The sequence below is a fragment of the Lepidochelys kempii genome, chromosome 15, assembly GCF_965140285.1.
Source record: "Lepidochelys kempii isolate rLepKem1 chromosome 15, rLepKem1.hap1, whole genome shotgun sequence".
Lineage (NCBI taxonomy): Eukaryota > Metazoa > Chordata > Testudines > Cheloniidae > Lepidochelys > Lepidochelys kempii.
In genome coordinates, this window is record NC_136394.1 from 7,764,190 (window position 1) to 7,785,824 (window position 21,635).

Here is a 21,635-nt window from a genome sequence, read left to right on the forward strand (position 1 = left end):
CTCATCAGATTTCTTTTGGACCAATCCTCTCATTTGTCTAGGGCCCTCTGTATCCTATCCCTACCCTCCAGCATATCTACCTCTCCTCCTAGTTTAGTGTCATCTGCAAACTTGCTGAGGGTGCAATCCACGCCAGCCGATCATTAATGAAGATATTGAACAAAACCAGCCCGAGGACCGACCCTTGGGGCACTCCGCTTGATACTAGCTGCCAACTAGACATGGAGCCATTGATCACTACCCGTTGAGCCCGATGATCTAGCCAGCTTTCTAGCCACCTTATAGTCCATTCATCCAGCCCATACTTCTTTAACCTGCTGGCAAGAATACTGTGGGAGACCATGTCAAAAGCTTTGCTAAAGTCAAGAAACAATACATCCACTGCTTTCCCTTCATCCACAGAACCAGTAATCTCATCATAGAAGGCGATTAGATTAGTTAGATTAGATTTACCTGAGTCTGAGTAAATGATTGCAACTACCAAGAGGGAGCTGATGCCTGTGTACCTGTAGGGCCATGGGGTTGGGTGTGAGGGCCTTACCAGGCTTAGATGGATATTGTGTTCTCTGAAAATCTGACTCTGTGCTCCTCTGATAATCTCACCCCATGCTGCAAGTCTGAATCTATCCCAGACCAATAGCTGTATTGTTAGGTGTGTGCTTAGGGTGATTCTCAAAACTGGGATTCTCACTGGTTCTCCACTTGTGAGGTAACTCCCTTCTCTTCACGTGTCAGTATAATAATGCCTGCATCTGTAATTTTCACTCCATGCATCTGATGAAGTGGGTTCTAGCCCACGAAAGCTTATGCCCAAATAAATCTGTTAGTTTTTAAGGTGCCACTGGACTACTTGTTATCTCTACCACTGTATCTTAAAGACAAATGTTCAAAAGACTATTTCATTACAAAAGTCCCTTGTCGCAATAGAACTGAGATGCAGGAAATCTGAAGCAAAATGGGACGTTTGGCCTGCTCATTTACATGTCACTTGTTTGACTTTTTTCCCCAAGCTAAAATATTTATGATCCAGCAGGAAGTGGGTTAATAGTTACTTCTCAGAGTATATCCACAAGGGCTAAACTGGAGTCCATCTAGGTAGGTGCCTGCTACATTCCAACTGGCTAGCAATGCATATCATCACATACAAGGGCAAACTTGTTTGTCTGAGACACGTGCTGAAATCAGATAGAAAAGGTGGCCGGGAACCTGCTCAGAATGGCTGTGTGGACCTCTAGCTCCTTAGGATTGTTTTGGTGTTTTTAAACAAAAATTAAGACTTTATTAGAGAAATCAAAGTGGGAGCTTTGATTCCCCAGTACATTGATTCAAATGAAGTTATACCTGAGGAAGGAATTTGGCTTATTATGACTAGTACCTAGAATAGTTTTCTAGCTAGCAGCCTTGGGAACACAGTGAAAAGTTTGTTGGATGCAGCTTAAGGCACATGCAACATCCATTCACTGAATGTCCTGTTTATTCCACCCTATTGCAAGGTACCCTGTTCCTGTCATTACATTTAAAAGACCGTGTTATCATCAAGCATTTAACAAGTCTGTTTCACCAGATCCAGACCCTACTGTATCATATTTTAAGTACAGAGCTAGCAGCAATTAAGCCAATTTGTTCAGGGCTTCTAGCTTTCCCCTTGAAGATCCACTTAGTCCTTAGAGGGATTACTTCTTGGAAGCTCTTATGCAGAAACTGAGCAAGAAACATTAGGTCTTTGGAATGCACAAGTTTCATTAGCACTTAAATGGATGAAGACCCAAATTCCTGAGAGCTCCTCTTCTACTCAGATCAGTTTTTGGATCTCAAGTGGGTCTTCCCCCTCCAGCTGTCAGCAGAATGCAAAAGATAGACTCTGTTACCTACCCACAACTATAATGCCAGGTTCTCAATGGCTGGTGTTTTAAAGAAGTAGAAACCTGTGTAAGCCTCACAAGAAAGAAAATATAGAATAGTAGATCCAGTTCTCTCACAAGTTTTAGAACAAGTGATGTATGGAAAAACACTAGGAAAATCAATGGAATGTATCTCACACTATCTAGCCAAGAGCTTAGATTATGCCCAAAGCTTGTATATTATTTAACATGTATTTAAAAATCCCCACCCCCCAAACCTCAAGGATATTAAATGCAAAAACTATGATAATCTAATGTTAAGGGTGTACAATTCTTTTTAAATCACAGAACATAAGGAAATGCAAACATTAAAACACCAATTGCAGCATTAATTCTGCTGTGCATTTCAATTTCTTTATATGCCATTGTCTGTTCCGGTTTTTCCTGTTAAATGTGGCACTTAATAGATGATTGTTTATGTGATGAAATGTTTCTCATAAAACAGACACAATGTCCAACCCAGCTGAGGTAATGTTGTAGTTGGAACCTTCAATTTTGTATTTCTGACCTTTTGTGCCTTAATGTAGCTGTATTGCATTAAATTGAGTAGTAGTTTGAGCTGACAGCTGAGCTGCCACCACCATCCAGCACCTTCAGTCACAGCTGCAGGGCCTGAATCTCTTCTCATTTACACCAAGTTTACACTGGCTCCATTGACTCCTGAGAAGAGAGATGAGATGAAGCCCAAAGTCGTTCTGAGAGTCTTTCTTTGACTGATGGACACCCCTTTCCCAACTGTAGCTTGTGAGGGGCAAATCACTAAGCTTCAAACCTCTTTCCCCCACCAACAACATGCTCCCTCCACTCCTAGGCCTGACCACTATTCTCCCATCTCAAGAGACGGTAACACCCATAAAAGTCAATGGCAAAGACTTGCGTAAGAGGAGAAATGACACTGCCTCTATTTGCAACATTGGCCCCAAACTTTCGCCAATTAGTTTAGCAAGGCTAGATTATCAAAGCCAGACTCAGACTGTGACACTCTTTTTCTCTCTCTCTCTTTCTGTTTCTCTCTCATAACCTCATTAATTGTTTTTCTTTTAATGGATTTCTAATGGAGGAGAAATATTTAAAAAGTGATCGCAATAAGGATATAAAATATAAATGATACATATGTATACCTTTCTGCTTCTCTTTCTCTCTAGTGTGTACAAATACAGTGCCTCTCTATATAAGATATCACTATGCCTCTTGTACTGGAGCCCTGGGCTAATGTTGAGCTGACAATAGTGGCACTAATGCTAATGAATTCTGATTATTCGGATCGGTCATTAAACTAATAAGCCCATCTTCAAATTAGCGTGGCTGCTTCAGCCAGCAAAAATTTAATCAAATCTGCTTCATTATTTCAGACGTGGTGCACTTGGTGAAAGTGACTGCGGGAGAGGAGAATGGGACCCTCATCTGATAATTTTATCACTTGACTGCCAGACCGTGAAAAAATCGGTGTGATGAAGTTTTGTTTTTTTTTTCCAGGGGGTGGATGGGTGGGTGGGTGTTGCTTGAGCTCTCTCTCGCTTTCTCCTAATTAAACTAGGCCCATCTTTTGTCGCTTTGCCCTATAACTGTTTTTTTCCTTTGTCCCCTCGCCCAGTCCCCAACCCCCCTTCAAAACTCTCCTCCCTTCCTACTTTCCCCCAGGTCCTCCTCTGCCTCCCATCTCAGAGCCTTTGCACACACACGACCGAGGAGTAGCTTTCAGCATCTGAGATAGAGGTTAGTGAGACTATTGTTAGTTATGTGCCAACATGAACCCTATCTCTCTTCCCAACTCCGGCATCCTCACACACACATCTCCCCACACCCACCCCCCAACCCTTCCCGCTTGTTTTCCTTTTAATTTGTGAAGAAAACAGAAGCAGCTAAACATATCCCCAGGCAAAATTTTAATTTCAATTTTCCTTCCTTTTGTTTATTTGGGCTGTTAAATTAACCAAGGAACATGGAACCCATACACCATACACATATCATATAGAAGCATGAGCCACATATAATATGCAAACTGAGTAGCATATACAGCCCAGATACATGCAAACAGAAGACACTAAATCTGAACAAGCATATACAGAGGTAAATGCTTGCATAAGGTAACCTTCCATCATTATATTTTCATGGTGGTGAGCTGGGATTCTTCCCTCAGAGCCACAGCTGTAAATCTGGAGCACCTCCAATGATGTCAATGGAATGGCTCCAGATTGACATCTGTGTGACTAAGAGCAAAATTTGGCTATTATGTATTAAGTATAGTGTATAACAGGGGTGGCCAAACTTACTGACACTCCAAGCCACACACGATAATCTTCAGAAATCTCAGAGCCGGGTGCATCGGGGCTTCTGCCCTGAGGCAGGGTGGTAGGGCTAGGAGCTTCAGCCCCAATCTTGCTGAAGCCCCAAGTCCTAAAAGGTGCCTTCTGCAGGGCTGAAGCCCCTAGACCCCCTCCCCGCTGGACGGAAGCCCCTAGTCTCACCACCCCACCACAGATCAGAAGCCCTGAGCTCCCCCTCCCCTATCTGGTAGGCAAAGAATGTGGGGACGTGGGGGTCTTCATGAGCCACACTTTAACTGTAAAAGAGCCGCATGTGGCTTGTGAGCCACAGTTTGGCCACCCCGGTGTATGGAATATGGGCATGGGAATGTAGTCAGAAGAGCTGCATGAAATAACTGATTTTTCAATTTCTTAACCAAACCAAAAATTTGAAATAAAATTTTGTTTTGAATTGACACAAAAGAAATTTTTTTAAATTTTTTTGGCAAATCAAAAAAGTAAATAATAATAAAAATAATTTCAGGCTGAATGAAAACAGAACATTGCTTCATTTTTGAGGGTTTTTTCACCTTTTTCAAAAAACAAAATTGAGCTAAAATAAACTTGTCTTGAATTGAAAAATAAAAATGTTTCATTTTGAAAATATTGAAATGAAATGTTTCAACATTTTTGGATTTTTTTTTTAAACCAAACCCATCAAGCTAATTTGACACGAATTCATGAAATGTTTTGGTCAACCAGAGTCGGCATTTTTCAGCTGTAAAAGGTTTTGGCAAAAAAATTTCCCCAAGCTCTAGGAGGATTCAATTTCAGGTTTCTCTTAAAAATGGAGACTCATCGTTTGTGTGGGCTGTAAGTGGTGGAAGGACCCAGAGGTTTCCATGAGAGGGTCAGAGTGTAATTATTATTATTACTAATATTAACAATAAATAACAATTTGTATTACTGTAGCTCCTAGGAGCCTTAGTTCTGGATCAAGACCCCATTGTGCTAGGTGTGGTACAAAACAGAACACAAAGATGGTCCCTTCCCCAAAGAGCCTACACAATATACACGTACCCAAAGCTCAGACATGTAATATAGTACAATATAATACCCCAAAGCCAGAAAATAACCAAATGGCAAAAGAAAGTCAAGACCTAAGAAAGTCCCCACCTGATCATTATATATCTGCTCTTAATGCACCCCTCTCTCCTCAGAACCCTGGGAAGACATATAGGCTCTGCGATGTCTCTTGAAGGTCAACAGATTTAAGTTAGATGAGATCAAGCAGGAGAGCAAGCCCAAAGTTAAGGGCTCTTCACAGAGACCTCCAACCAGCTGCCCCATCACCTTTAAACCACTTGGCTACAGTCAGAGTGTCATTGCTGCCCACAGCAGTGGCATGTGTCATGGGGGAGAGGTGGTCTTTCAAGTAGGCAGTCTCCAAGCCACTTAGGGCTTTGTAGGGCAAAACCAACACCTTAAACTCCTTGGAAGCCAATAAGCAGCCAGTTTAGATCCTTGATTCAGTGGCCTCCTGTGTTCTCAGTGTGAAACTCCACTTGGTGAGTGAGCCACCACATTCTGCCCAATGCTTAATTTGTGTCAGGGTTTGCCAGGGCTAAGTCCTGGCACTTCTAGGCTCGGCAGTTCATAGGGCACTTCTGGGATTGCCACGTCAGTTATGAAAGTTTAAAAATTGCTTGAGCCCTGGCACCTCTTTCATTATAAATTAAGCACGGATTCTGCCATATCTCCAGTTTCCAGATGGATTTACAGTGTAGTCCCGCGTAGAGTGCACGGCCGTAATCTGAGGTGACAAACACATGGGGTAGAGTAGTAAGATCTGCATCTGAATGCCGTCTCCTGGCAAAACGCAAAATCAGAAAAGTCCGTCCCAGTCATTGCTACAATAATTTTTTTTAATGTAACCCTTCTGCCCGTCAGAGTTGGCAGCAACAAGGGCCGGGTTCAATATCTAGGGGTTCCATTCCAATAACACAATGCAAACCGGCTCGAGCCCCCACCCAGTGACCTGGGACAAATATATACCACCCCCGCTGGGCGCCTCCAAGAGGCAATACTTCCCCTCTCGCAAGCACATAGTCTGAGTGTAGCAAAAGTCTTTTAATAACAGAGAGAAACAATGTGGCATTATGTTGGGGAAACACCACCAACCGGATTCATAACACAACCCATGAGCAAAAACAACCCCACCCCAGGCAAATTGGGGCATGCCCTTTTCCCTTTGGTTCTTGAGTCCAGCAACCCCAAAAGTCCAATGCCCCAAAAGTCTCTGTCCCTGGTCAGGGCAGCCCCAGAGTTCGAAAGTTTATCGGCGGAGCTTTACCTCCCAACCTGGGTGGAAATGGGACGGGGGTAAGAGGCACCTTACGTGATCTGAAGCTGACCGCCCCATAGCTCCATAGCGGCGCTCCGCTCTGCTCCACCAGCCGCCCCACGAACTCCTTCGCTCAGCTGCGCTCCGCTCCGCCAGCCGCCCCACGAACTCCTTCGCTCAGCTGTACTCCGCTCCGCCAGCCGCCCCACGAACTCCTTCGCTCAGCTGCGCTCCGCTCCGCCAGCCGCCCCACGAACTCCTTCACTCAGCTCCACGGCCCACAAGCAGCTCCTGCCATCCACACACTGCTCCGCGTCGAACCGCTTCACCAGCCGTCCCGCAAACTGCTCCACAATATATCTTCAGGCTCCCCCACTACTTAACACAACACTCAGTGATTTCAGCTCTTAGGTGAATTCAGCTTATAGTAGGGGAGCCCCAGTGCTGGTGCACTGTCAGCCCAAAGTGAGCTCAGCAGCCTATAACTAGACTTCTAATGAAATCAAAATTAGCTCTGATATTCCACAGTGGAGAGAGGAGGAAGTGCAATCAGCATGTAAGGCCCTCACCAGGGGGCCCATGCCACCAAGTATTAATACTTGTCCCCAGCCTCTCTCCATTCACACAGTTTTGGAACCCATGACCCTTGCCTAGCGAGTGCTACTTAGATGATGGTGAATCCCTCCATCGTAACAAAAGGCCACGTACAGTTCCAAGCACAGTTCCCATAATCAGGGTAATAACAATTTATTCTTCCTGCCCCAATAACAGAGACACTGGGGATCCCACAGCAGCCAAAGTGACCATTTGGGCAGCTATGGTCTCATTCTAGGCGTGGTGGGTGTGCCTATGCAAATGAGATCGGCCCCTGAAGTTCTTTTCCACAACTTGCCACACCTCACCACCAGATGTCAGGGTGGAGCTCATCCTGACACTGCTTACATTAATTTTTCTTTTCTTTTCAGTTAGACCAGTCAAAAGCACCCATGCGCCAGCTGTGAGCACCCTGCCCATTATTTAAAGGTTCAAAACCAAATACAAATTTTAATCAGCACACCCTGTCTCCCAAGCAACAAGTCTTGAGAAAAAATGGTTACTTACTTTCTTGTAACTATTGTTCTTCGAGATGGGTATCTAGGCCTCCAGCTTCCCCCCAGGATAAACTGGAGAGACTGGCATCGAGTCCGGTGCCATCCCATGGACTCCTGTCCTGGCCTGAGCCGGAGGAACCAAAGGGACGGATCCGGTGACTGATCTGGTATGCTGTCCTCAAGCGCACCTTCAAAAGCCTGGCTTAGTGTCCGGCTGGGGTTTGTGCTGGCCTTGATTCTGGTCCGGCTCATTATTGTTACTATTGTCGTTGCACCATCGCCTGTTATCCCTGCCTCGCCTACAGTACGGCTCATGCCTATGGCGAGGCTGGTACTGGCATTGAGGGGGAGGCTGCAGATTAAAGGGCTTCCTCTGGGTCGCCAGGTTGCATACCAAGCGACTTAAGCATAGCTCACGAGTCCTTGAGGCTATGTAGCCTCTTGTCTGTCTGGTCTGAGAAGAGACCGGACCCTTCAAAGAGGAGGTCCTGGAGTGTAATCTGGACCTCGGGTAGCAGGCCTGACTCCTGGAGCCACGTTGAGCACCTCATGACCACCCCTGACGTGATTGTTCTAGCCGCCGCATCTGCCAAATCCAGGGAGGCCTGGAGAGAGGTCTTAGCCACTGCCTTGCCCTCGTCCACCAGGGCCGTGAACTCTTGTTGGGAACCTTGCGGGAGGTTGTCCTTAAACTTCCCCACCGCCTCCCAGGAGTTGAAATTGTGCCTGCTGAGAATGGCCTGCTGGTTCACAATACTCAACTGAAGGCCCCCTGACGAGTTCACCTTTCTGACAAAAAGGTCCAGGCGTTTCGCCTCCTTGGCCTCAGGGGCCGGGGCCTGCTGTCCATGGTGCTCCCTTTCGTTCACCGCTGAGACCACTAGGGAGCATGGACTCGGGTGGCAGAAGAGGAACTCATAGCCCTTAGATGAGGCAAAGTATTTACGCTCCACTCCTTTGGCCGTTGGCGCGCTGGAGGCTGGGGTCTGCCATATAGTCTTATAGTTGGACTGAATGGTCTTAATGAGCGGGAGCGCTATTCTGGATGGACCTTCAGGGCTCAAAATGTCCACCATGGGGTTCTCCTGCTCAACCGTCTCCTCGGCCTGCAACCACAAGTTTTGGGCGACCCTGCACAGCAATTCTGGTGGGTTCCATGGTCTATCGGTGGAGGGCCGGACACCGCTGTACCCGCCACCACCTCATCCGGGGAAGACGAGGAGGTTAGCTGCTGCGCGACCCCCTCTGGTTGGTCCTCTTGCTCCCCTTCTCCTGTGGGAGGAGCCTCCGGCTCAGGCCAGGACAGGAGTCCATGGGATGGCACCGGACTCGGTGCCAGTCTCTCCAGTTTATCCTGGGGGGAAGCTGGAGGCCTAGATACCCATTGGGGTTGCCAGCCCCCCTGAGGGTCCCTGCTGTCTGGGGCCCAGTGCGGGTAGCTATAGCGGCTGGAGTCAGCGCCGGACTGCAGCAATGCCGATCGCGAAGGCCATGGCAGTGCCAATGAACTGCGCCGGCGGGAGAATGAGCAGCTCCTGGCTGAGTGGGAGAGGTACCGGTATCCCCAGGACCGGGACCGGGATCTGGACCGGGACCGGTGCCGGTGTTCCCTGGACCGGGACTGTCTGCGGGAGTCCTCTGGCGAGGGCCGTCTCAACTCCTCCCGATGCCGGTCTCTGGGTGGTGCCGGAGAGCGGCGTGCCCTTTCCGGTGCTTTTTCATGCCGACCTGCTGCCGGTGCCGCAACCTCCTTCTGAGCTACTGGCAAGTGTGAGTCCGCAGAGTCGGAGCTCAACCGGGACCAACTCCGGAAGCGGTGCCGGGACAGTGTCCTTGAGCGGCACACCATTGCCGGCTTACCCCTCGACAGCACCCGAGGCATGGGTGCCAGAGGGTTCTCCCCATATGGGAAGGGGCTCGCGGCCGACAGCTCGATGAGGTCCTTTGCAGCCTCAAAGGTGCCAGGCATGGAGGGCTGATCCGTTATGCCGTCGAGCCCATCGTCCGCACTGAGCTCATTTAGGTCTGGGCTCGGTGGGGCTTGTGCCGCCGGGACCGTCGATGTCAGCGCCGGTTACCGCGGCCTTCCCGCTCTTATCGGCGCTCGGGGCCTTGGGAGGTGCCGGCCTCCTGTGCGGGGAACGACCGCGCCTTCCTTTCGGCTGCGCCGGGGGCCACACTGGGGAGGACGAGTGGTGCCGGGGCCTAGCCTGGTGCTCTGGGGTCGGCAGTTTACAGCGCTCAGCCAGTGCCGGGTCTCTTGATGGTTCCGGGGCATTACGCACTGAGGAAGCCTGAGCCCACATCAGGCGCTCCGGGCCCGGTGGCTGCTGCTTTAGATGAAAGTCTCTTTCTTCCCATGTTCTTGGTTTAAACACTTTGCAAATCCTGCACCATTCAGTTTGATGTCCACCCCCCAGGCAACTGAGACACGAGTTGTGGGGGTCACGAACTGGCATAGGTTTGCAGCATGTGGTGCAAGCCTTGAAGCCGTGGGCCTGCGGCATGCCCCGCAGCCTGGGTCGCGTGCTGGAGGCCTCCAAGCACCTAATGACTTACCTGTCCACAATAGGTATGTTAACGAATTGATAACAGCTACTCTAAAGGCTAAGGGACTGCTCTTCTACTAGAGACAGAGAGAGGTTGTTCCAATGCCGCCACGGACTGTAAGCAGGAACTGGAGGGGGTCGGGCCGGCGGGGGCATATATGCACGGTGCAGTCGTGTCACTGGGGGGGCCCCACCGGCCCGACAGGAGCCAGTAAGGGAAAAAGTTTCCGACGCTTGTGCACAAGGCGTGCGCACACATAATGTGGAATGGACATGAACAAGCGCTCGAAGAAGAACCTCGATATATCAGCCAGTAACTTCAGTCTTTCTTAAGTCACCTCAAAGACTCCGTTGTCTGCACTGAAAGTTGGCAAATCCATGCTATTTTGGACCAGAGGTGCGAGCATATTCTAGACCCCTACAGCCCTTATGGAGAGAACCCTGCCAGGAGCCCCCTTTATTTTATTAAGGTGGATCTAACATCAGTGACCCACTGATCACAGCTGTGGCAGCATATCATGGGAAGGGAGACATCTCTCAGGTACTCATGTCCTAGTCCATTTAGATCAACTAAGAACAGCTGGGGATACAAAATACCCACAAACTGTAATTCTAGTACCACAAGGTGGGTACTCACTCTCAATTCAAGTCAACGATATTCCTTGCCCTATTTTTCTGTTACATCCTCCAACATACCGGTACTATCATCATTTCAGTACTAGCCAGAGTAAACCTCAGACAGATTGCCTTCACCCATGCCCTGATTTCAGCCAGCCACTAGGAAAGGTGTTTGATAGCACCAGATGTATCAGATGAGATAGAAATAGAGAACTGAGTATCACTGGGACACTGCAAATGCTGTACTAACTCTCTCAATGGCCTGGTATGCACGCTGAACAGGAGGGGTGACAAAATGGACCCAACTTCTAGGATAACGAGCAATTGTCCAAGACTCCCCTCTGGGATTGTGCATCGAGGAAACAACAGAGTCACTCAAGAGAAGCACCACTCACTCCTGCCCACAATCCACAGGAAAGTCAATAATATCTAAGGCAGTTGATAGATGTAACACTATCAATATGGGCACCTGAACTCCATCCACCACCATGCGGAGAACTTCTACCAAAGCAACTAGTGTAGTCTGTGCAATATCCTGGTCTGAAAGGAGTCAAGTAGATCTGAAGCAGCTAGGAACTCTAAGAGTTCCTTTGCTGCAACCTTCTCAACAATATTAATCAGAAATTAAAGATGAGAGATAGGCTGCATTGAAGAGGACTGCATTAGTGTGAATGTGGGGCCCTTATGTTCACAACCGCAGCATCCATATGGGGGGTACAGCACAACGCTTTGTTGTATTCTTCTGTTCATGCCCCCTTAATCCGAACATGCCCTCAGTGAGTGTTGCTGCCCTACATTAAACCAGTACAGGTGGGACACCAGAACCAATGCTGTCTTAACACCATCCTGGAACTCATACATGAGATGGACACATATGTTCCATCCAGCCAGGGGACTGCAGAGGAGTGAATGCTAAGGGACAGGGATGGGAAGGCATAGCAGGAGGAACCTGGAATATGTGCCGTATACTCGGAATCATGGGAGGCATGGTAAGGAAAATAGTGACAGGGCACCTGGAGAGGCATGGACTGGGGCGTACAGAAGAGCAGGGCAATAGCACGCAGGGGGATGGAGGGGACCGGGATGTATGGAAGCGGGACTGCAAATGAACAGGGGAGCCATGGAAAGAGAGCAAGACTGCTTAATCTCCCCCTCCATTCCCCTCTACCATACATCACCCCCATGCCCCATCCAGTCATAACTCTCCCTCTCACACATACACATGGAACGTCCTGTGGATTTGCCAAAGCCTGCGGGATCCCTGCTAGTGCTAGGGATGTCACTATTTCGACTGATTTCAGGTGGGAGGTGTTCAGATACTACAGTAACAGGTGGCAGTGTAAAACGTGAAGATGTGATGAGGAGATGTTGGATCAGAGCCCACCTCCTGCAGACTCTATGTGCCAAACCTATTCAAACATTTGGCACCCATTAAAAGGCAGGGAAATCCACAAACAAAAAAACCGAATGAAAAAGATTTCAGATGGAAAGTATGTTTCAGCGGAGTATAGCAGACACCTCCCCTACCCCAAACAACTACATTTCTTTGCAAGAAAATCTATACCTTTCCAAAACCTTGAAACATTTTTTAAACATTAAACATTCTGGAAATTAATAACTAAGGGATTCAAACCATTCCCTACTGTGACACAAACCTTCAGTACTCACTAGCATCTCCTTACCCAACTCAGATTGCTTGACTAACTTTAACTGAGCACTCTAATATTTCGAAATATCTATAAAATTACCTGTAAGACAGGGGAGTTTTATCATCCCCATTTTACAGATAGAGAAACTGAGCACACAGAGACGTGAAGTGACTTGGCTGAGGCCATTCAAGTCAATGGCAGACTTTGGGATTTAACCCAGATCTCCTCACTCCTGTGCTTTAACCAGTAAACCACTCGTCCTTCCAAGCCTGCTTTCAGGATAAGTGCTGATTACATTGGTAAGTGAAGCCCTTTTATCGGTGCTCTCAGCAAGTCAGAGTAGAGAGAGGGTCCCTCTGTCTGATGTTCAGAAAGGCATTGATAAAGAGACATGTCCAGCCCCCTTTAGAAAGAGGAATGGTCTTTATAACTTAGAGACTTACAGGGGTGACATAAAGAGTGAGAAGGCAGATAACTGTGGATCGCAAATAAGGCTCCAAGAAAACGAATATCTTTCATTTCCATGGGAGTTTCTTGATTATGGTGCATTAGACCCATCCTGCCCTTCTGTCTCAAAGATGCAAAGATCCTGTTGGAGTTAGAGGGAGTGAGGCCAAGCAGTTAGTACAGAAAGGCTGGGAACCACAATTTCTGGGTTCTACACTGACTCATTGTGTGTCATTGGGCCAGTCACAAAGGGCACAAATTCATCCCTGGGGCATTGAATTAAATGGAATCCCCGCAGGAATGAATGGCTAAAATGGATGTAACATTTGTCCTGTGAACCATCATTAGTTAAGTAATGTTTGTAAAGGGATGTATGAATATTACTAAAATTATTGTAAGATCAAAATAGATGCTGAAATAAAGACAGAATTAATATTTTGGGAATCGCCACTGTTGCAGTGACAGCCCAAGCCAAGGTATCAGCATATTTTCCCCAAATCAGAATAGCACAAAGCTGGGACTAGATTGGATGGTTCTGAATCGCCTCTCCTTTCATTGATCTCAGTAGGGGTAGAGCGTTCTCAGCAGCATGCGGAAGCAGGATAGAGCCCTGGGTCTGAGACCTCTGGTAGTGGAACCAAAGGTTGAGAATTGGAATTTGACCTGTAGGCAGTTTTGCATATCTCAGGGAAAGAGACCTGTAGAGGCTGAGCTTTTATCTCCTGCTTTTTAACTCTTATACAGGAAGAAATAGACATAAAAATGCATTTAAAGCCATGCCCAGGATAAGACATTTAGAGAAACATTTTGCAGAAGACCTGCAGGCTTTACTCTCTCCCTTCCCTTCCCACCCACAGGTCCCAAGTTACTGATTTTTGACTGGGTGAGGGTTGTTGTTTTCTAATGGAACAAGTCTGCTAAGAGAAAGGTTCAAACTCTTGTCTCCCATTGCCCGAAGGAGGCAGGGACATTTAGATTGTCCTCAGAGAGGGCCACTGAGACCTTTAAAAAATGACACGCAGGTTGGAGAGTCCTCAGATGGAAAGAGACAGGTATACCAGTGGCTTTCTCAACTTCTCAACTCTCCTTTCAGTCGTCAAGGCAAAACTCCAAAGCAGAAATGAACTATCCCCTCTTCTAAAGGGCCTCACAATAGATCTGTGTCAACAGCGATTAGCCGTTGCCTGGCACACTATCCATTTGCCATTTGTTAGGCCAAACATGCCAACATCAGTAATCTAATCTCTGGTTGGCAATGGCCTCTACTAGGTTAAATGTATTAGAGAAGCCGAGGAAACGGGGCCTATCACACAGGCTGCGGCCTCAGCTTTCTGACAGGGCCTGACCCCACCCCCAACCCCCTTCCCCTGGAGATTGCAGAGGTCAGGACCTCCACAGCATGGAGTTGAGTAAAACACTAACCGAGAGAGACGAGAGGATATTGAAAACATATTCTAAAGGCCTCAGTGCTTTGGAAATCTGAGAGGAACATGAGGCGTTAGAGCTTTCACTGCTTTTTTTTTTTTTTTAACATGTTTCAGCAGGAATTTGATAAAGATATCAGTCCGGGAGGCATGGGGAGATTATGAACATATCCAGAGCAAGGGAACATAGTTCTCTGGGTAAAGGACAATCCATGTCACAAGGCATTTTATCCCAAAGGGCAACTGTTTTTTATTTGAGAAAAAAATCTTGTTGGAGGTATCTGTAAGATAAAAAAGTAATAAGCTAGAAACCCTGGTGTTTTCTTGTATATTTAGGGCTGTTTGGTATGATCCTGATGGGTCTGAGGCATCCCAGCATTAGAATAAATTATTTGTACCTGTTGCGAGGGATGTTCCTGAGAAATCTTGCAACTGAGAACTGTGTCTAGAACACAAAGGAATTCCCCTGAAAGAGCTTGGAATCAGGACCTCTGTCCTGCTTGTGAGGGGATTTTCACAAATTAATCCCAGAGTTGGGAGCAGAATGCCAGGCATTTACCTGCGAGACCATCCTATGCACATGGGGTCTTGGGAATATGTCTGAACAAAGTACAGTCAGAACCAGAATCCTCTGCAGGGGAGAAAGGACTAGATTATCTATGGACTGAAGTCAATGGAGTGACACTAGCAAAGAATCTGACCCAGTAGCTATGAGCCATCCCATAGTCTGAACCTGTCTCCTGAGTGTCAGAGAATGTCCCCAGAATAGCTTAACATCAGGACTAGAAGTGAGCAAACGTATGAACTGGAAACAGTGTCCTGGACATTCCACAACAGACTGAAAAACTGCTCAGCAACTTCCCAGGTTTGAGTGCATCATGGCAGCCAGTCGTGTGTTGCTTCCAAGAGATCCCATGGACATGAGACATTTTCTCACTCTTCCCACTAATTTTCTTAATGAGTTTGTCTCTGCATCTTCTCCCCCTGATCCATCTAATACCTGTGGAGGCAACTTCTTGCACTATAAACATTTACCCTCATGTAGTTAAAAACATGGGCATTGAGCATGCAGTGGCTATTGCAAACAAGGGGGTATTAAGGAAATTATATGGTCCTCAAACGGTGTGGAACAATGCAGCCATACATTCCTGCATGAGGCCCTCAGTGGTTGTTTCAAGGACCCCAAAACGAAGGTACTATATACTCTCTGGAGCTGGTTCTTTCCCCATGGTGCATCTATCAAGCAGAAATGTTTGCTTCTTGACCCTGGATTCTCTGAACATTCCCAGATGTTTATTATTTAATCAGAAAACCCAAGTCCCTTCCTGCAGCCTGCCTGACTGCTTCACATCTTTCTTTATCAGTTATTGCTTTGATGCTAATTCAGCCAAGATTGGCTGATGACACGAAAATCAGAAAGTTAGGAAATACACAGGAAGGTGGAACCAATCAGCAAAGACTAAGATCAGACCATTGAAGGAAGCAAGGAATTTGATGTTAATAAATGTACAGCTCCTGACACCCCAGGAAAGATATTTAACAGCACAAATGCAACTTGGGATGGATATGATGTAGTAAATCCACCCCTCACATTGAAACAATTTCAGTTTCATCTTGTCTCCTAAATCCTGTCCCCTTTTCCCATGTAACCAAACACTCCAGTTGCAGCACAGATGGGGGTGGAGTCGGGACTGGGAGGCTGAAAAGGGAGAATACCATGAGATGACCTTTGTCCTAAGAAGTGAGCCACAAGATGCTTGTGTCTGAGAACTGCTGCCATTGGTGGTTGCTTAGGGCAGTGAAATGTTTAATGATCATTCCATTCATGGGAGTGGCAAGTGGTGATGGGTGAAACTCAGTCAGTTTGGATAAATACCCAAAAGTGCAGATGCTCATCCAGACTTCATTCCCACTCCCCAGCTCTGCCAGTCAGCTGGAAGGCTGATGAGAAACAGGCTTTCTTGTGAGTTTTGCTTCTGGTCAGTCTGAAAAGACCATGAGAACCATCTTTCTCACCATGTCTTGAAGCTTCCCATTCAGAAGTGAAATAAGGAGAACTGTGTGAAAGAAACAGTTAGCATAGCATTTCCAAATCTCCAGCCTGGCTTGGTTCAAATTTGGGGGTGATATACCTATCACATCTAAACAGGTTTGCACTAGCCGAGGGGCAGACATTTACAAAGCTCACGTTACAAAGCTCATGTCTTTTACCTGCAGATCTAATCCAATGCCCACTGACGTCAGTGGAAAGACTCCAATTGACTTCAATGGGTCTGGGATCGGGCCTTCGAGGTTTAGGTCCTGAGTAACTCAGATAGTTCTTCTACCCGAGGTCAGCTGAGAATGCTCAAACAACAATCCTCTGGACAGTTTTTTTTCAATGTTTGGATTCTGGAATTGGCTTCCCTTGTTATTCCAACAGAGCTCCATCCTACTGACTTTCAGATCATGCCACCAAGCTTACCTTTCCTCCCAGGTTTTTTGTTTCTAGAAGGAAAGTTGAGTAGGTTTTGGAGGTTTTCTTACTTTGGACATTGGTTCCATTTTCTCTGTTTATTATTTAAATTCTGCACACGCAACCAGGATGTGGGAATGGGCATATTTATAAATACATAGAAATTAATGTATTGTAATAAACTTTCTTGAGTGTGCCCTGCCATAATCCATCCCTTGTATTATAATTTTCCTTGCTGTTGTTCTTTAACTGAGAGGTGTGGAAAGGAACAGCTTCATCCACAAGATGCTATGAGCTAGAGCCTGATCCAAAGCCCATGGACGTCAAAGTCAATGGACTTTGGATCAGGCCCTGGAAGTGCAGACATGTGTTTTCAGAGGCTTGTGCTGGTAAGCTGTCTGGGGTTCTTCAGTGCTGCTAGGAAATGGAAGGGGAGCTGCAATGGTGAATTATTGACATGACATTACTCATGGGATCCAAAAAAAGAAATCCTATTAAATAGAGTCCTTGTGATCTCATTGCTGTATATTTCATGGCTCTTCAAGCAGTTCTGCTAAAGTAATTCATCGAAAATTTCCTCTGGAAGGGCTCAAGGCGGAAGGGGGCTGCATCACCAGTTGGTCTGTTTAGCATTTGCTGCCCTAGAAAGCATGAGCTTAGTCTACAAGCAGCAGGCTGTCTAGAGATGCAATGAGATTTCTGGGGGAAAAAGTAAACTCAGCCAAGACACAATATTTCATAATCTTCTCTCTTTAACAAAGAACCGCCACATCAGGACTTCTCCTTGCACACCGTAAGCAACCTATTGATAGAGCTCCCTCTAATAACAATGTCCCATAGTAACCTAAAACAATTGCATACCATAATAATGAGTGTTACACCTCAAATTGCCATTTTACCCTATCTACAGGGCCAGATAATCCCAGGATATTAATAACATTCCCACAGAGCTCTAGATCAATACGTTCCCTAACAACTCACACCACAGTATTTTAAAAGCTCTCCCTTTCTAAAGGGGCCCCCAGATCAGGACACTGTTCACATAATTGATTTCATCTCTCTATTAAAATGTAGCCACACAAATCTGGATGCTTTGTGTCTTCTACAAATCTTTGTTACTGATTAACTTAATCTGGGGCATGCCAGGGAATTTATTCTCACATGATCTGGGATCACTCATCCTTTTACATTTTAATGATCTTTTCTTACCTTTTTATTGCTGTAACTTGGATAAACTAGGAATTTTAAGACTATTTACCCCTTTTGTATATAATTGCAAATCCTGTATTTGTGACATCCCAACGGGCTGCAATCGTAAATGGTTGCAATGTCTCAAATGGGATTATGACATCACTGCTGTAGGGGCCCAATCCTGAGGCTGCAAGCACAGCTCTTCTACTCGACTTTGTACTTGGAAACAACAAAGGAGCTGATTGGATGGAACCCTCAAGATCAAATCAGGAACCGAGGTCCAAGACAGCAGAACTCACCAGATGCTGCTGAGTAGGGGAGAGAAACGGATGCAGCTCATATCCTCCCTCCAACACAGGTGTGTGCCATGTAGATCGACTGTGTGAGGCCCTACACTCCGTGCCTAGATGCGCCTATATCCTGCCCCCGCGCTTGCTGTGGCAAACTGCCTTGGCCCAGAGTAGAGATTTGTGCCATACACTGAGTTCCCTATGTGCTGAATTTCCCCTTCCATCTTCCATTTGCTCTGATGCACTCACATCAGTTATCTTGGTGAGTTTTCCCTCGGTGCAGAAGACCAGCCCAAGGCCTTCTAAGCACCACCCTGAGCAGCTAAGTGAGACCTGGAATGGTGCACAGGCCTTTTGCCAGTTCCTCTGCTCATAGGAGAATCTCTCCCGTATGGTTTAGCCGATAAAGAAGGGGGAATGAGAAAAACTTCAAGGAAGAGAGTTCCTGTGTACAGTACATAGATGTCAATAGCCAAGTGTTTTGAAGAGTGGCATGTTTTAAAGGCAAAACAAAAAGTCAATATATTTGACATTCTCATAAATCCTGAGGCACTAAGCATTTCAAAAACACAGTACGCTCTCTGTATTCCCAGCTGCCGTGGGACCAGGATAAGGATACAAAGGGGAATTTGGGTGTTTATATCTACTTTTATTTCCAGTAGGATAAAAATCACTTCCCATTGGGGGAGGGGGAGGGGAAAGCCCACAAAGGAAAATATTATGTTTAAAAGCTGCAGCAGATTTACGGATTAGTAACAGCATCAGGCGCTGCTATTCCCCTTAGCATACGGAACTGATCAGTTCAATGGTGGCTTTAAAACAAGGGCTCCCTCCACATTCCTGAGGGTCTCGAAAGATGGAAGGCTTATAGATTGCATCAGCATGACCACACCCCACGTGCTCATGGAAGAACATTTGGCAGGCAAGTCTTCCCCTCCCAACCTCCCTCAGCCTCTCGATCAGTGTGTTAAAAGAAAAACAAATCTACCAAGAGCCCTCGAGTGGAAGTATACACACAGGGTATGTCTACATTGCAATTAAACGCCCGCAGCTGGCCCATGTCAGCTGACTCAGGTTCGCAGGGCCGTATAACTGCAGTGTAGACATTTGGGCTTCTGCTGGAGCCTGGGGCCTGGGTTCTGGGACACCCCCTTCCCCCCCAGCTCACACACAGCATGGTTGAGGAGGCCCCAACATAAAGAGATCCATTCAGTGGCCAGTATATGCCTCTGTTGTGAAATGGCATGTACTGTAGGAGAGTTTAAGGTTCGGATTTATCCTGCAGGCCTCTTTAGCTTGTGCACTTTTAGGAGTGGGGAGAGCATTCAGTGTTGGTCAGCTTCCTGGGCTAGTCCCTTTAAGAGTAGCCAAGCCTCAATCATGCTAGATTTACTTGTGCAATGTCACTTAATGCACTAATGGAAGGTGCTCAGACACGACGGTGAGAAGCGCAGTATATACAGAACTCACATAGACTAGACTACGATAGAAACACACAGCTTAAAGGTGTTCAGCAAAAGAAATAAAGTCCTCTTTGAGAGATCTGGCTTGGTTTTCACATTAGCCATTCTGGCACTATCTAGTCTGGGAGACCCTATACTCTATGATGGTGACATCACAAGAGTCAAGAGGCTGAAAGATGAGCAGGGAAGGCATTTGTAGTCAGGATATTTAAAGCTTTTCGATTTTTGCTTGTTTTTATTAACACTCACGTAATTCCAACACATAATGAACATTTCAGACAAAAATAACCTTTGTTAAATATGCCATTGTCCCTTCAGTAAAGGTGTCAATGCACACAGTAAACATCCCTGAGACCTCCCTGAGGTCTTCCAGCAAAACCAGGGAAGGACAGATTTAGTATACCTGCTATTTGTAATATTTCTATTTTCATAAAAGCAAGCAGCATAAAACATTTAAAAACTTACAAAAAACAAAAGGCAAAAAAGAAAAAAGAACCCTTTGGTGCCTTTTTTATTTGTCATAAAGAAGCAAAATGGGCATCACCCAAATTTTTTTTTACAAATCCTTTGCAGGTCACCTTTAAGCACATTGTCAGCCTCTGGGCACTGTGAACAGGGGTAGCATAATAGTGACCTTGTTTTCATATAACCGACATCATTTTCTTGTGAAAGACAGAGAAGGATTGTGATCAGTTCTATACCTATCGGATCAAATTCTGCCCTTGGTTACACCAATCCAACCCCTTCCTTCAAAGTGAATGAGGGTTGCACAGATATAACTGAGGGCAGCATTTGAAAGTTCACCTCTTCTTGCAGCAAAAAACAAATGGAAAGAGAAGGAGGGAATGTGGCGGGAGGGATGGTGGCTGAGAGAGGAAATCCTGGCCATGAAATAAAGATGTCTTTAAAATAAAGAAATACAGCTTCATATTTTAAATGAGAAATTATTGGTCCTTAGACCTGATTCCAATGTCCACTGTGGTCACTTTGTACTACTGTGACAGTTTGCAGGGGCCTTAAAGTGATTATATATGTAAATTAGATTCACTGTAAGATCCCCGTGTGCTGCCAAAGAAGTATAAAGTGGTCTCGGTGGAAATAAGTATTGGGCCCTGTATATGATTTTTCAGACAGACCAAATTTTCTTGTACTGCTAACCAAGGGGAGGGGAAAGAAAGAGAGAAAATATAATTCACTGAGATCATACAGTCACCAAAGGACAAAATGTATCTGTGCAGCAGCATCTGAGGCCCTTTCTAAAGTGCTTCCCTCCACTAATCCATTCCTTCCCGTGAGAGAGCTCCATGCGTGAGCTCGGCCTGAAGCTCCCTTCCCATCCCATAAGGAAAGACAATATATTCTAAATATCTGCTTGATATATGGCAAATAGCCGTTTCCAATTTCCAGTCGCTCTTTTCACTTTTGCCCATATGTTGGTTTGAATCTAGTCTGAAGATGACACATATTTATTTTCTAGGGGAGTGGGGGGAAATGTACAGAAGTTGACTTTCCAGGGAATTCAAGAAATGCCACTAAATTACAACTGAATGGGGATACCTTCCGAAACAAACCTTTCCCCAAACTCAGCAGTAAATCAGACAACAGCCATCTCCCGAACAGCTGTATCATGCAGATACAGGCAAGAGAGGAAAGTGATCTTTCCCATCAGAGGTAAAAGATGCACAAGAAGAAGCCGGGAAATAAAGGTGAGCAGATGGTTCAGGGAACAAACCTAAACCTTAACCCCCAGAGAATGGTGGGTTTTGTAGGAATTTCAAGCTGTTTAAAAATTTGGTTGGTTGGTGGGGGTAAGTGAGTCTCCTGGGCTTTTGTATTATATTTCAGCAGGATTTCAAGGCGATTCTCATATTCCAGGATTCTGTTTTCCCCTGGAGATCACAGTGTTGGCTCTTGTAAGATTGTTTTACAGAGTCTGGAGAGTTTCATGGTTTCTTCAGGGAACGGGC